Source organism: Monodelphis domestica, chromosome 1 (assembly GCF_027887165.1).
Source record: "Monodelphis domestica isolate mMonDom1 chromosome 1, mMonDom1.pri, whole genome shotgun sequence".
NCBI classification, from domain to species: domain Eukaryota; kingdom Metazoa; phylum Chordata; class Mammalia; order Didelphimorphia; family Didelphidae; genus Monodelphis; species Monodelphis domestica.
The window spans coordinates 658,338,888-658,356,211 of NC_077227.1; the positions used below are offsets into that span (position 1 = coordinate 658,338,888).

Consider the following 17,324-nt stretch of genomic DNA (forward strand, 5'->3'; position numbering starts at 1 on the left):
ATTTTGAATACATCCATTTAAAGAAATTTCGATAAATTAAATTTCCATGGATTCCATATTAATCTAATAAGAGCTAAAAAATAACTTCATAGATTCTTTTAAATTATCCATTCTTAACTATTAAATAGTAGTCTTCTAAGTCTAACATGAATAAGTTTATTCTTTGTGCTAATAAATTTTATGATCACAAAACTAACAGTAGTGCCTTTTACAAGTATTTGGGAAAGCATAATTTTCCACCCACTGAAACAATAACTTAATTATTTTCCCTCAGTTAAAAAAGTTTTGCAGGAACACACCAATTAATTTGATAAAATATTTAAAATACACGTTTAAATAAGGTTGGCATGGGCAAGCTTAAACAAAAGATCTCTCTTCTTGAACCTTCTGACTCCTGTCAGCATTTCCTTCTCTTTCACATCTTCCATTTGGCTGTTCTGATTTGAGAAACACTACCTAACATCACAGCTTTTTTTCAAAGCATTATATAAACTGAAATTAGTCATGATGTATATGATTATATTTTTTAAATCCATCTATTTAAAGCTGCATTTTCAATTCTAATTTCATAATAATTGAGTAAAATAATGATTTAGAAGTGTCTATTAATTTTCTTCATCAATTGCTATCTTTTACTACCAAAACTGGTAAAAAAATTTACACTGCATTTTTTTTAATCCTTGGAATTTTTAGGAAGAGCATCAATTTAAAAGATTTCTTTAGACTACAATGAGATAGGGTAACGGAATTCTTCCCCATTTCCCCCATCTTTTCCAGTATCTCTTCATCTGTAGAGACTCTATAAGTTCCAACATTATAGAGCCCTCCCTTCTGGTAAGATTAAAATGTTGCACTCCTGTTAATTTCACTTTGTTTTTAACCTAGACACAAACTTGCTACCAGAAAAACAACAACAAAATTCACATGCTGAAATTCATTTTTAATACTGAATCATATACTCCAGTATATATAAATATATATATATATATATATATATACACACACATTTTTAAAGGTTAAAAAATATAAAACAACAGAACTCAGACACAGAGCTTCAGATTTGGAAGCATAAAAAAGAATATAAAAATAACTGTTCTGGGTCTCAGTTTGCTCACTTGTAAAATGGGGATACCACTTATACTATTATCTAACAGGGCTGTTTGTGAGTGAAGCTCTTTGTAGATCATACATTACATCTACCTGTTCTAGAAAGGTAGCATGTCAGAGTGAAAAAACTGAAAGAATAAAAATTATAAAGAATTAAAACCCTACCTCATTTTTATGTGATTTTGCATGGATTTCTTAACCTTTCTGCATCTCTTCTTCAAGCTTGTAAGAGAAGAAAGTCAGATTCAACATGCAACAGCAAACTCTTGATGATCTCATTGTCCCGGTATCAATCAGAACTTTGTAGTCTTGTTCCCCAACTTTAAACCACAAGAACATAAGGTTCTTAAGTATGGTAGTTTTGAAGGACTGGTATCATTGTGTTTATTGACTCTACATTCCCCAAGTCCTGAGTTAGCTCTTGCCCATTCATATGCTTTGTAGCTATGTATTCTGCTGGTAAATCTGGTTCCTCTTCTTTTAAATTGTGATTCTCCACCTTTCTTGTGAAATATTGATGACTGGGTTATCCCCCTTTTGATTTTCAGCCTAGGAGTTTGCTTCAAGTATAGTGTGACAGCCTTCGGAGTGTTCATGAGAGTCCCCCTGCATTTAGCCTGTTAGAATTTTCAGGCTCTGAGCTACTCAGCGATTGCTTGGCTGTTAGCTCTTCACTTTGTTCTCCCTTAGCCCTCTCCCTAGAATTTGTTGAAATTTCTGGTCCATGGGAGAGCATGTCATTGTGGAATAGATTTTGAACTGAGTTCTCCCCTTCCCAGTATCTTTTCTCATAGGTTTCCAGTTTGGGATTATTTGTTTCTGGGTGTTGTGAATCTGTTTTAGTGTTTGGGTAGAAATCTTTTGCTCTTGGGGCTAAGGTTGATTTTTTTTTTTCACTCTTCTTTAGCTTTACTTGTTTCTTGAGTGTAAATGTATGCTCACGTACTTCAGCCTATGGGGGTATGCTTGTTTGTGTATTGGGATCTGCTAATTTGGACTCTCCTTGGGCTGTCTCTTGCTTTATGCTCATTTCTTTGTCTTTGGGGTTTAGAGAATCAGTATAATGCACTTTTACTGTCAATGTTATTTTGTGATGCCATCTGTCACTGGAGGACTTGTCAAAAGTTTTTGTGCTCTCTCCAACCCATACTTGCATATCAGGAAATTTTCTAGATATTTCTTGCTCTTTCTCTTTAGTGTTCCCATTTCTTTCTTCTGTACCCCTATATGACTCAAATATCTTGTTCTTCATGTCTAATATGTCATTTTGTAACTCCTTCTCCATCTCTCCTATTTCCTTCTGTTTTAAATTCTTGTTTTCTCTCTCTCTGGACTTCAATTCTCCCACCACCAATTTTTTTATTGTCCTCCCTGATGTGACATCCCCTATTTTCCTTCCCTGCACCCTCTATGAATTAAATCTTCCTTTCTTCTGGCTTCATGCTGCATATTGGGGGTTTCCTTTTGAAAGGACATCTGAATATCTGGGTTTTGTGCCTTCACTGATCAAACGCTGCATTGTCTTGAGGTCAGGTGCTATCTGTTCTTTTAGTTGGCAATTGTCACAACATTTGGGCTTGTGTTATTGTATGTATGTTCCCTGTCATAGTTCTTGTACCCTCTATTTTGTGCAGCTTGGTTTTGATATTGTGAGTTTCTGTTGTAACCCTGCTCATATCTTGCTTTCATTGGACAGAATCTCACTATATGTCCAATTTTCTGGAACAGGAAACATTTCCTATAAATATTGTGGTCTTTGTTGTGGGAAGGTCCTAATAGTTTCAAGTTTTTTGACCTCCTCTATTTCCTTCTGCCTGAGGGTTTCTTTTATTTCTTCCAGTTTTTGTTTCAATTCTTTTTCTTTTTGCTGCTCAGTTTGTGTGTCACGCAGGTAAGTCGCTGAATCTCTCAGGTCTTGGATGGATAGTGTTTCATAATTTGAGCAAAAGTTCTTAAAGAAATGTTTGAGTGTTGGTAAACATCCTTTCAGGAACTGCCTCTTAGCAGGGGGAAGGGCTTCCTGGCTATCCTGCGAGTAATCTAATATTGCCTCAGCATTTTCCATGAACCTGTCAATACAGACAGAAGGATGCTCTATTTGCTCCTGCCTCAAGTCTCTCGAATTTGTTCCATGCATTTGGTCTGTTGTAAAATGATTTAGTCACTTCTAACAAGTCCTCACGCAGCTTTCTGAGATAAATGAAATTCAAGGGTCTAGAAAAATAAAAATCTTCATAAAATTCTGGCCAGTTTGTCAATTTATCGTCTTCCCTAGTTCTCTTTATGAATTGGGCTTGCTCTTGGGGGCTAAACAGTTCTGAAAGCAAAATCTCCACATCCTCAAAGCTCGGTTCATATAGCTTAAATGCTCTTTTCAGCTCACACAAACACTTCAATGGTTCGAAACAAAATCTAAGGTCTCTAAAAGTCCTGGACACTGAAGGACTTTATATGTAAAACTCCTGAGTCTGGGGTAACTTTTGCAGAGTCCCTGAGAGGCATGGTTTTTTTGTGCCCCTGGAGCTTCTTCAGGATGTGTAGGTTCTGTGTTAGTCTGTTTATCAGTCAGTTTTTTTAAATGCAAACCTCTAATGTCAAAGCTGTTTTTGTTGGCTATCTCAGTGTCCTTGCCTTTGTCATTGCCATTGTCAGTATCATTGGTAGCATTCCCTGTCACTAGTTCCTTTCCCTTCCCCAGTTTCTCCATCTTGGCTGTGAAGTTCTGGTACATATCACTAATAGCTGACATTTGATCCAGTCTATTGTCTAGGTTATTGTTGATGTCTCTGCCCAGAATTATTATTATTTTAAGTCCCATAGACAGCAGGGAAAGTTGGCCATAATGTGGATATCTCAATTGATATTTGGGCCCAATATTTAGTGATGTTGACTATAGCCCCAATCATATCATTAACCATGTTTGTAATGGTACCAAATATTGAAAAATACCAGAGTGCCAATATGGCTAATACTAGTAAGGTCCACATCACTTTCTGGTACATTTTCTCTTCTTATGTTCACCCCTTATTCAGTTGTGTTTTACCAGCCTCTCTTTTTATGGGAACAAAGATGTCTGTTTTAATCCTTGTATGTACTTGTTTAGAATTCTATACCCCAAGATAGCTGCTCTACCCCTCCCCCCAATATCTTCCAACTGCCAGGTATGTCTGTTGGTAATGGATTCTTGCTGTCTGGGGTACTAGCTAACAACTGACCCCCCTCTCCAAATCCTGAAGGGTCAAGCTGCCTGCCCTCCTGGTCAGTTGTGAGAGATGCCTTGACTTTTATCTAACCAGGTTGTAGTACAAAGTTCAAGGACAGACTTTAGGGGATTGAGAGGAAAATCCTCTTTGGATGGATAGCTTTATAATAAAAGTACTATCCACTCCTTTTCTCATCAGCTGGATCCAAGGGGTTTGAGTTCACAAAAAGAAATGGTCAAAATGTTCAGAAGATTTTTCTGCTTCAGAGATTTCTCTGAGACCAACCATCCTTGAGGAGTTCCCAAAGAGAAATGAAGTAACTGCTTTGAATCTTCTCAGCTCTTTTGTTCTTTTTTAGAATTCTGTCTTCTCTTGATCCTCCCCACCCTGAGTTGCTGTTTTACATGTTGAATCTCACTTTCCTCTTACAAGCTCTTTTGTAAAAACAAAGACAATACACATAGTACCTATTTCTCAAGGCTTCTGTAAGCCTCAAGCAATAACAGCCAGTATTTATAGCATGCTTAAAGTTTACAAAATACATTTCATTTTATCCTCATAATGAATACAGGAGGTAGATGCTTTTATTATCTCCATTTTACAGATGAGAAGTGGTTAGAAGTTAAGAGATTTGCCCAGGGTCATATAGCTGAGGAAATTTTTAAGCTCAAGTCTTCTTGACTCCAGGCCCAGTGCTCTATTTACATTTGGAAATCTACCTGTTTCATCTGAGATATGAAAAAGTCCTACACAAACTATAAGGTACAATGTGAATATCAATCATTGCAAGTGTTCTTATTATTCAGAAAGACTTTATACTAGTCTTAAATGAAGCGACTCATTTCACCAAATCTACCTGGGTATCAAACTCAATTTACTGATAAAAAAACAAAACAAAACAGATTATTAATTCCAAATTAGGAAGATGTGAATGACAAAGATCCTGGATACTGAAGCAAGAACTCACTATTTGACAGAAACTGCTACAAAAACTAAAAATTATCTTGTAGAAACTAGGCCAACATATCACACCACCTACAAATTGCTAAGAGGTCAAAGAATATGAATAAACAGTTTTCAGAAGAAGAAATCAAAGCTATCAAGTTATAGGAAAAAAAGGTTCTTAATCATTAATAATTAGGGAAACACAAATTTAAACAACTCCTAGGTATCACCTTACACTCATTTGATAAGGTAACAGAGTTGAGGAAAATAACAAATACTGGAGATGTGGAAAAATAGGAAACTAAGGCATTGCTTGTAGAGCTGTGAACTAATCCAATCATTCTAAAGAACAATATTGTAAGGGGAGCATGCAAAGGTAAGGACGGAACATTGGAAGAAGACATGATTGATGAGCAAAGACCAGTAGAAGCAGAGGAGAATGGGAGAGAATAGATCTGGGGGGAGTTCTGAGAGGAAAAGGGGGCATTTGAGATTTGATCTCGAGGTGAAAGGAAATGTCTTACCTTGCTGGAGATCAGTCAAGAGCCAGCTGAAAGATAGTCAAGAGAAATATCCCTGGGACTTCTCAAGAAGAGTTTAACAGTATCCAGATATCTCTAGTAACATCTACAGAGAGATTCAGGTCTCATCGGAACTGTGTGGACTCATGGCCTTAGAATCAGGCCCCTCCCAGCCTTATAGAAACTGCCTTACTCTTACCTTGGCCCCTTAGTATTTTAATTTAGCTTGAGAAATAGTTTTGAGGTGAGGAGAATTTCTGATTTGCTCTGAAGCTATCAGAAAGAAGGACGTTGTTCGGACAGAAAAAGGGACACCGCTTACCTCAAACCGCGCGCACACACACACACACACACACACACACACACACACACACACACACACACACACACTTCCAGACATCTTGTGTTTATTAAATCAATTTAAACCACAGTCAGATCGAGAGAAAGAGATTTATTTAAGAAGCTTGTAGGAAGCAACTCTGAGGTTACTGATCAGCCATTGCTAAGTGCTGGTCAAGACCCATCCCCCACTGAGTCAGCAGACTTGGGGGAGGCTTATCTTCCTGGGTGATTCATGCTTGGATATTTTGGGAGTACCCCCTCCATCATTTAATAGGGGATACCTCCCTTCAACTCACCAACACCAACTTACCACTAGGGATCATCAATTACTTAAGTCATGCCCTCTGTTATCACAGCCCAGGAAGTGAGTGTGAGAGAGTACTATTGGAGTCATTCCACCTAGACTACTACCTTTCCTCACTTATCTGTCCACAAGTTATATCTTCCTCAGGATCAATTATTACCATCTAACAAATAATCATTACAATATAGAACCATGCCCAAAGGGTTATAAAATTGTGCATACTCTGTGCAGCAACACCACTATAACATCTATACTCCAAGAATATCAAAGACAAAGGAAAAGGACCCATATGTACAAAAATATTAATAGCAGCTATTGTGGTAGCAAAAAACTGGAAACTATGGGAATATTCATTCACTGTGAAATAGCTAAAAACACATTTGAATGTGATGGAGTACTATTGTGCTGTAAGAAATAATGAAGGGCATAGTTTCAGAAAGCCTCGAAAGACCTATATGATATGAACATCGCAAAGAGAAGTGTACAAAACCAGAAAAATCTATATAGTAACAACAATATAGTAAGAAAAATAAACCCTTAAAGATTTAGTAATTCTCAATACAACGATCTACCACATAAACTTAACTTCTTATCAACACAAAATATTTAAGAGAATAATTTACTCAGGCATCAAAGAGAATAGGCAGGCTTTTGCAAGTCTTTCACCTGACTGAAAAGTATAACAAATGCAAGATATCACTCTACTGACTACAAAAAAAAAATTTGCAATATGAGAAAATCAGAACACTAATACACTGCTGGTAGAATTGTGAACTGATACAAGCATTCTGGAAAGCATTATGGAACCACCTACAAAGGGCCATAAAAATAGACACACTCTTTGGCCCAGCAATACTACTACTGGGTCTGTATCCAAAGAGATCAGAAATAAGGGAAAAGGATCTACCTGTACAAAAATATCCTAGCAGTTCTTGTGCACATCAAAACATACTATCTTTCCTATCAATTTATTTATGGTTTTATTTGGGGATTTTGGTTTTGTATGAGTGTGAGCAATATGGAAGTGTGTTTCATATGACAATATATGTATATCCCAGATCAAATTGCTTATCCTCTCTGGAGTCAAAGGAGGGAAGGTACAAAGGGAGATGGTTAGGATCTCATAATTTTGGGAAATGTATGTTGAAAATTATTACATGTTATACAAATGGAGATTTTGAGCATTTGGACTCCATCCCCCAGAAGTCCCTTAGTTTTTCCCAAAATTCCCTTTTCCTGCCCCCCCCTTTCCATGATTGTATTTAAGTGGCTGTAACTCCTCCTCTTCCTCGCTTGAACCTGCAACCAGGCTGAAGTCAGACAGTTCTTTTGTTTTAATTATTATTAATAAAATTTTATCAAATATAATATTTATTGATTATTAATTTTAAAAACCCACATTTTGGCTTATTATAAATTCTCAAAAAATTTTGAGCAGATAGCCTTACAGTAAAGATAGTTAAGTTTGCACGGTAGCTGTCCACCAAGAGGGTTACATGGCAGGGTGCCTGCGCTCCTGCCCCGCCCAGCTGCCTGCCCTTCCAGCTGTTTCTCCTGTCCATCTGCTTGGCCAGAATTCCTTAATGCTCTCCACCCAGCTTGGAGCCTCCTCTTGCTGAGACCAGACCTGCCACAAGAGCCTGCCAATCCCAGTCATTTTTTTCCCACAGAGGGTGCCGTATAAAAATCTTTCCACCCCAATCCCTTTCCACACTCCACATTTCTGTTTCTAGCCTGCCATAGCCATTTTTCAGCATAGAGAAAAGAACTCCACACCTTCTAATTTTCAAGCAGATTTTTTTAAAGCTGATCCTAGACTCCTAGTTTAGAAGGCTGTTACTAAAGGTTTTTCACAGGGAGGGCAGTTAGTTCCAGATCAGTAGATTTAAAGTCAGTTTTGGGGAATAAGCCTGGTTTTTTTTTCCCCCTTCTTTCTCTGGACCCAAAACACCAAGGAGAAGCATTTTTTCTCTCATATGCAAATACGCTATTTTTCCCCACAAAGTTCTGTTTCTTTCTGTTTACTCTTTAAACAAACCCTATTCAGCTTCTTTCAAGAAAAATACTATTCCAAAGCATGCTTGAAACTCTGAAACAACAGTTTGAGGTGGTAGAGCTAAAACATGCAGTTTGGATCTGCTTAATTCTTTTCCTGGGACTGTTTATTTTCATTGGAGATTTCCCACTTTATTTCCTTCTCCTCAAGAATATGACACAAGCTGAAATATTTTGACAAAATTCTAAAAGTCCTAATTGCTCTCAACATGCAGAGTTGGAGATTCTGCCCTGTGATTCTATGAGGAAATTCAGAACTCTGACAAATGAAATCTGAAAGGATAATAAATACTAGAGGAAGGGAAGGAAACTTTTTAAAAGAGATCTGGAAGTTTCTTGCTAACTATTTTGAGTTTATTCTACTCCTATAATAGTGAACAAGTCTATTGGGATTCATGAAAAGGATTTTGACTGCACTGCCTGTCTGCACCTTCTCATTGGTTTATAGTATTGTATTAACTGATTGCTTTAAGGTTTAAATTTTTCTTAAGTTTATCTGTTTTAATTTAATCAATATCTGTTATACTGAATCATTTAAAGCTATGTTTTAATTTGTACCTTTACCTTTGCTGAAGGACAAAAATATCATTGTAAACCCATGAACATCTTGCCCAAACATTTTCACTAGATCCATCGAAGATGACATGCTGCCTTTATGTATTGTCACATAAGATGATGATGATGGATGAACTTCTTCAAAAGCTATATACAACCTTTAGAGAATTTAATAAGCTAAAATTTTAATTGTAATTTTAAGCGGTCTTCAGAAATAATTTTAGTAACTAGTACTTTCTAAATGGATGATTTTTATTTATATATTTATATATATATATTATGAAGAATGTTGTATTAAAGGTAGAGAAACAAAGAAATGTTCCTACTAAGGTGTTTCTATGAATCAGGAAGCTGGAAAAAAGAGCTCCTGCAAAACTCTTCGCTTGAATTTACTTCCAGCAGAATATAGATTCCTTGATGATATTCTAGACCCAAATAAGCTTTACTTTGCTTAAAAATATGTTTGCCAAGGTTGAAAGATTTGCTACATCTATAAAAATTGTGAAAAATATCCATCAGTTCATAGGTTTTTTTTTATGTCATTACAGCAACTTATGTGAAATATGATAGTGAGTTTGTTTGCTATTGTAATTAACTGGGCTATTGTGAATTTTGGGGACTTTGGTACTTCTTTGAATGTGCATTATCTACTGTATTACTGTTTTATTCTGAAAATCATTTGTACTCACATGGCTGACACAGTGTGTCACTGATTTTAAGCTATATATTTTTTATTTTTAAAACTTTTTTATTGTTTTTCCTTGCATGTGCAATATAGTATCTGAGTTTTATTTTTTCTCTCCATTTTGTATTTGAAACACATGTCAACAGTATTGAGAAGATTTTTCTTTAATTTTTTTTATTTTGCAGTAATATAAGTTTTAAATATATTTGTTCTCATATTAATGCATGCCCAAAAAAGCTTTAGACTATAAAAAATTATGTCATTGATTGTTTAAAAAAAAGTTATGAGACTTTGCTTAATGATTCTGTCTGATTCCAGGACAAGAGAACACAATAAAAGCTACTGCACAGTACCAAAGAAGCACAAAACTAAACTGCATAGTGCACAAGGTCAAAGAGACCAACCAATCTCAATGGGATTGATGAAAATTTTGAGTCAAAACAAGAGGACCTGAACTTATTTGGGATCCGAGGTTGCGGCTGTTTAACATGTGCTAAAGGCAGGTCTTCCTTGTCCCACATTCTACCAAGTATCTCAAATTTGGCTCCTACCTGGCTCCTATAATCTAGTCCGTTTTCGCTACTGATTGTGTAAATGCAAAATTGTTTAAATCATTTTAATTGGGCCCTGATTCAAGGACCTGTTACAGAGTTGTTTTTCCTTTACTTAGATATTTTTAGACATAAAACTTTTACATTTTGTATTATATCCACAAGTTATTTTTCTCTTTTATTTGAATTTTTTCATGTTTTTGATTTTCTTTTGCAAATTGATTCATATACCTCATAACTCAGCCATGCATCTCTGAGTGAGCCTTGTGTTTGTTATTATTCGCTTCAGGGGGCCAAGTTATTGTTATAAACTTTAATTTACATTTGAGCAAATGAGAAACTTGCTACCTCCCAGAATGCACCACGAAGGTAGATGCCTGCAGAGACCACATGCTGCACCAGAAGATCCAGAGTGAACTTTGGGATGTGAATTAAACTATGGTGGGTTGAAATGACTTTGTTTTGAATGTATACTCTTATGATAAAGGTGACTGCGCCCAAATTGGCTTTTTGTCAACCTAGTAATCCATTGCCTAGCCCTTACCACTCTTCTGCCTTAGAACCAATACACAGTATTGATTCTAAGACTGAAGGTAAGGGTTTCACTTTGCTCACCCAGCATGTGAAGACTGCTTCGGCCAAACAGACGGAAGAAACCCATAAGAAGGTTCAACGGCTGAGAGGGCGACGCAGCAAAGCACTGTGGAGTGCTTAGGGTGTGTTGGAGCACAAAAGACAACACAGCCATCCAATGCAGCTGAGGAAGTCTCCAGGTGTAACACCTTTTGGTGCCACTGGACCCAGGCTTCCAACGCCGAGAGAGTGGGACTGTCTCTGTGCATCGACTTTTCCACTTAAATCTCCTTCACGCACAAGTGTTTTTGTGCACACTCATCTACATCACAGATGAAAGCGCACAAAGACAATCGTCATCCTCGGTTACTGAAAGACTACTACTATAATCATTGGTTTTATTTTCTTTTCCTTTTATCCACAAATTATTGCAATTTTTAACTTGATTATGTTTCCATGATCCTTTTGGGGAAACTGGTTTCCCAATAGGATCACGGAGGAGGGGGAGAGATATATGTATAAATGGAGATTTTGAACCTTATGGATTTCTAAAATTCTAAATTAATTAAATAAATCTAATTTTAAAAATTGTTTCTATACGCATTTGAAAATTAATTTTTTTAAAGCATTTGGCTTGATAGAGCCAAGTACTATCTTAAATGAAGTGCTTCCTAGATATACATCAAACTCATGCAAAATTCTTTAAAAGATATAACAACAGGGAGCTAGAAGGCTCAGTGGATTGAGAGCCAGATCTAAAGAAGGGAGGTTCTGGACTCAGATTTTTAGCTGTTTGACCCTGAGAGAGTCACTTACCATTGCTTAGTCTTTATCACTCTTATGCCTAAGAATCAATATTAATTCTAAGAAGCAAGGTAAAATATATATATATACACACAAATATATAACAATCGACATAACTGTTCAATGACTTCATTCTGATTATCAAAATAAAACAAGGCATAAAATTGGTAGGCAGATGTTTGTCAAAGGTATTTACCATCCTAATGGAAGTGTAGTTCAGCCAAGGGACTCACTATAGATAGTGAGATTCTTCATATACATTTCTTTGAGGATGGAATTTTGTGGATTATATCAGGCACTCAAACATTGTAGCACCTTCCTAATGAGTGTCTTTTCTAAATTATAAATTATATCTATAATCTCTCAAAAGATTTGTCTACCAAGAAGTGTCTAACCATTCACAAAGGAAAGACCAATAGCTGAAGAATGTCTATAAATAATACTATCAAGTACCAGTATGGCTCTTAGCTGTTTCTTAGTCTTTGGGGCACTTAGTTTCTGGAGGTCAGCAACACGTTTTGCAGAAACGCTTCCAGAACCCTGTAAAAAATAGACTCGAATACAAGACTACAATCCCCACAAGCCCTTGCTCCACTTCCCCAAAATGCTTTGTAATCTCACGGAATTCTGAGGTGGGCGAGATCCAGAAGGTATGTAAGCTGATTTGCAAGGGCTTTTGAGGTCTCTCTCTCTTTTTGGACTTCCGTTTTGGAGCAGACGTGGCTCTTTCCATAATGTAGGTGAGGTCTTGTCTAGGCCTCTGGCCTAGGCACATTTTCCTTATCCTGTATTCTCTTTAATCTTTAATCCTTAATAAACCTCTAAAAAATATAATACTCCTTGCAGAGAGAAACTAATTTCTACCTGCCTCAGTCTCCCCTAAATTTTAATCTTTATAACCCCCAGATAAAACAAATCCCAAATACTCAACTCTTGGTAAGAAGCATTGAAGTTTTACCTTAGATACCTTATATTCTCTTTTACACAACTCACACAAAAGAAATTTGCTATCCCTAAAACATACTTTTACACTGGGAGAAGCTAAAAGTATGTCATCCACAAAATGAACAAGTTTGCTATCTTTAAATCTGATTGTCTCTAGATCTTTATTAAGGATTTGAGAAAAGAGAGATGGGCTTTTGCAGAACCCTTGAGGCAAATGACTTCAACAGAAACTTCTTCCCTGCCAGGTAAGCAAATATCTTTTGTGAGTCTTTAAATATCAGTATAGAAAAGAAAGTGGAACATAAATCTGGCACTGCTTGGTATGGATAAGATAATTGTGGCTGGACTTGGGACTTCACTAGTCATTAACAGTTATAAATCTTGGACAAATCGATAACATGGTTTCCCATTTTCATCCAGTTTGGGTTTTTTAATTGGGAGTATAGGTGTATTGAACTCTAAAATAGATGGGACTAGTATAAATCTTAAAAACTACTCAGACTGTACTTTAGAAGATTTGATTTAGCTATTTCCTTATTGCAACAATGGAGATACTTGGTCTAACAAGAATCAGGAATGTCTTGGGAACTTTACATTACTCCACCCATACTTAGACATACTTTAGGGGAAGATTAAGTTGTAAACTCCTGATTAAACAATGAAGGTACTCATACCTTATAGTGAAGCTAGAACTTTAAGCTAAATCTATTTTTAGATCTAATACAAAAGGGTGTTAAGTACCTATAAAGGTTAAATTAATTACAAAAAGCTCAAGTAACTCACAAAAGACAAGCTTAACAAAGAAGTGTGAAGTACTCAAAGGATATAATCTAACCAGAGAGGGTGAGAACTAAAGAATGGGCAGTCCTGGAAAAAAGCGTCTACTATGATTGGTAGATGTAAAAATTTAGGGGAGGTGACATAAGAGAAAATTCTCTTTAAAAGGAGGCTAAATGTCAGTTCAGTATGTTTGGAACTCAGTTCAGGAGACTGAGTTCAGTGGAGGACTGGAGACAGTCTCATGGTGAGTGATAAGACTGACTCCCTTTCCCTTAGGCTCAGGAAGGCCATTTTGGCCTTTAACTACTGCCTGGCTCAGCCTGAGCCAGAGCAGTTTAAATTAATTCTCTCTCTCTTTTCCTTAATTCCTTCTCTCTATATTAATTAAAATATCCACAATCCCCAGCTGACTTGGATGTTTTATTATTTGGGAATCATCCCTGGCAACCAATTATTTAGATTTAAGTCAAAACACTAAAATTACCTAACACTATAATGCCTTGTTTCAGTAATGATTCTATGATAGAGGTGATACCAGCTACTGCCTCTTTACTTAGGGGATATTGTGCTATGCAAGGTGGAGGACCTTTACTTTAACTTTTACTGAGATTGAAGATTTTAATAGACCAGTATCTGTATAATGAGAAGCCCATACCTGTTCTGTTCTATAAACAGGTATAGGATAAACTCTTCCTCTTTCTCCTCCTGCCTTACCTATATCTAAGAATAACATTGGGAAAAGATCCAGAGCTCTTTCTGGAAGTTCTAATGATATGTGTCCCCTGTTAGTGTGCACTGAATAGTTGCTCTTAATTTACATAAAAGATCTCTCCCAAGTAAATTCATAGGTGAATTGGGCATTAGCAAGAAACACTGTTCTACAGATAAAGGACCTAATGATACCATTTTGGGTTGAAACTTCTTTACCCTTTGTGGTCTCCCAGTTACTCCCACAACCTCCATAGTTTCCACGCTCTTAAATTTTCTGGGGATGTTTGCAAAACAGATTTAGAAGCTCCCGTGTCCACAAGGCAATCATAAATCTGTCCCCCCACTTTCAGAATAACATGGGGTTCTATGCTACTCAGTGGAGAATATATTGCTATAATAGGATCTAACACATCAGGATCAGGAAACTGCATCCCTAGTTCCTGTCCATCACACCTTCCACCTCCCCATTTACTCTTACATCCTTGCTGTTCCATGGTTCCACACTACTAACATTTTGCCAGGATTTTTGCGACTCACTACACCTTCCTTTGGTCTTTATATTTCCATTGCTCACATTTATAATTTCGTCTACTTCTACATTATTTACATTAATTATCTCATCATTTAAAAATTCTTTTAATTCTGTATCATTAACAATTTCTTTCCCACAATTATTATATAAACTTAATTCAGTCATACCATCCTAATTTAATCAAACCACCACATCTTCATGCTAAACAGGTTCCCTTTTGCTAATCACCTTTCTGGGTATTCCCCCCAGCCACCTGGGAATAGAATACTTAGGCCATGCTCCTGTTCTGATGAAATCTTGCGTGCTTTGTAAGTCTGGAGCTTGCTGGGAATCATTACAACAACCATGATTACAACAATTATTATTTCCAGTATGTACATTATTATTAAGTCTATTATTTACACCATAATAATTTGGTCTCTATCCATTATAACCATTATTATATACATTGCCTTGGTTTCCCCTATTCTGAGCTGAAAATTGACCCCTTAATCTACACTCTCTCATCATGAGCCCAAGTTGATTGCATGTGGGAGGATTTTACCTATTCTATCTAGCATTGTATTCATGCCTTGGGAGGTCTATAAGACTGCAGGGCTGCAACAGTCTTAACCTGCTGCATCTCCCCCTCCTGAATTTTTTTGTTTTGTAAAGATTAAAATTTAGGGGAGATGGGGAGACTGAGGCAGGTAGAAATTAGATTCTCTCTGCAAGGAGTATTATATTTTTTAGAGGTTTATTAAAGGTTAAAGATTAAAGAATATACAAGTAAGAAACATGTGCCTAGGCCAGAGGCCTAGACAAAATAACCTTACATCACGCAAGAGACTGCCTGCTCCAAAACGGAAGTCCAAAAAGAGCCAAGAGAGAGAGAGCCTCAAAAGCCTTTGAATCAGCTTAAATACCTTCTCGATCTCGTTCCAGGTGAGATTACAAGGCATTCTGGGAAAGTGGAGCAAAGGCTCGTGGGGAGTCCTGTATTCGAGTCTATTTTTTACAGTTTGCTTCCTCAATTTATCAATTACCTCAGTCTTATCATCAGCTTTCCTATCTAATTCATCCTGGTAAATGTAAGTTGATGTCCTTTTCAATTCATCAAGATCCATGGTGAACCAATTAAGGCAACTGCTTCTAAAAAAGGTTTTCACCACTGGGAGACATTCTTCACGAATTGCCTCTGAATGTGACTTACATTTTCCTCCAATAATAAATCTAGGCCAAGCCAAAGTTCTCCACAATCAATAATCCTGTCAAGGAAGCTAGCTGGAGTCTCCCCTTTGTCTTGCCTCAACCTTTTGATTTTGACCATGTTCCTGGGCCCTTAGAATTTGTTTTCATGGTTTCTAAGAGACTCCCTTGCCATTCTCGGTTACCTGTAATTGTCCACAGAATTTATCTCAAGATCATTATACTCAGGCAACCATGAAGTGAGAGCAGTATTGGTGTGTTTGTTTGCTCTACAATCTGCTGTTTCTATTAGTCAGAATCTCATAAAAAAGAAGGTAAAAGTCTTGGTAATTCGGATTATATATTCGGATAACTCTAGCTCCTTTACAACTTGTATTGGTTCATCCTCATACTTAGGAAATCATTTCTTTAAAGATTCCAGTTCTCCTTGTGTAAAATTCTTGTACTATTGTGCTAAGAGACATGAAGAGAGAGAGGTTTTGCAGGACTTGTAGACCAAAATGCAAGAACCTGGGTTCCAATGGAATGTCCCCGGTTGGTGGCAGTTTAAGCTGACAGGGGGGGAGGGGACTTTGTCTCTGACTAGAAGTCACTTTTTTTCCCCGGAGGTTTGAAGCTGGTTCAAAGGACCCTGGTGGGGCTGACTTGGCTTTTGGACTTGGTCTCTGACTGGAAGTCACTTTTTCCCTTTTGAAACTGGCTGAAAGGACCCTGAGGGGGGCGGGGCGGCTGATTTGGCTTTTGGACTTGGTCTCTGACTAGAAGTCACACTCTCTCTCCCTGGAGGTTTGAGGCTGGCTGAAAGGCCTTTGTGAAACTGATTTGGTTTTTTGGGTTTCTCTGGTTCTGAGCAATTGAAGTTGACACTGAAGAAGAGATTTTCTTGGTGAAGAAGAAAGAAGATTCAAACAGTTCTCCTCCATCTCCCTAACTGTCTTAGAGTCACAGTTTGTGACTGGGATACTTTCTCAAACCCTCCTTTAAATTAGGAAATCCTCATCCCTCTTACCTCAGTTTCCCATCCTGTTATCCCAATAAACCCCTTGACTTGAAAAAGGAAAGGAAAAGATTATCTTTATAGTTTACTCAAGTGGGGAGGGAAGGAGCCAAGGCTTCAAGAATTGGGTGGGGAGGGTTGGAAAAGGGAGGGAGTGAGGGAGGAAGGCGGAAGGCGGTTAGGAAATAGATTGAAGAATCAGCCATCAGTAGGGATCAGCAGGCAAACCCCAGAGTAAACCCCAGGGCATTCCTTTATAAGAAGTCCTCTGTGTACTAGCATCCCTGTGTGGTGGCATCCCTCAGCATTTCTCTGTTCTACCTCTATTACAAATAAGCAGGTTCAAGTTCTTGTAGCAACTCTCTCTAGTCAAGCCAGGGAACAACAGTCATTGTAAGAAGAAACAGTTCTCCTCAGTTTACCTTTCTCTATCTCAGTAAGAAATAGTTTCCTTCAGTTTACGTATTTTATTTCACTATCTAATATGCACAATGCACTGGTCAGTATAACATAAGGGACATCTCTC

The 17,324-nt window shown here is 37.2% G+C and overlaps 1 protein-coding gene across 2 annotated transcripts in view; it reads right to left on the bottom strand.

Annotated features, from left to right (window-relative positions):
• The window catches only part of PPP1R21 (protein phosphatase 1 regulatory subunit 21), a 122,069-nt gene that overhangs the window by 27,273 nt on the left and 77,472 nt on the right, over window positions 1–17,324 (bottom strand). The gene's annotated exons all lie outside the window — the stretch shown is intronic.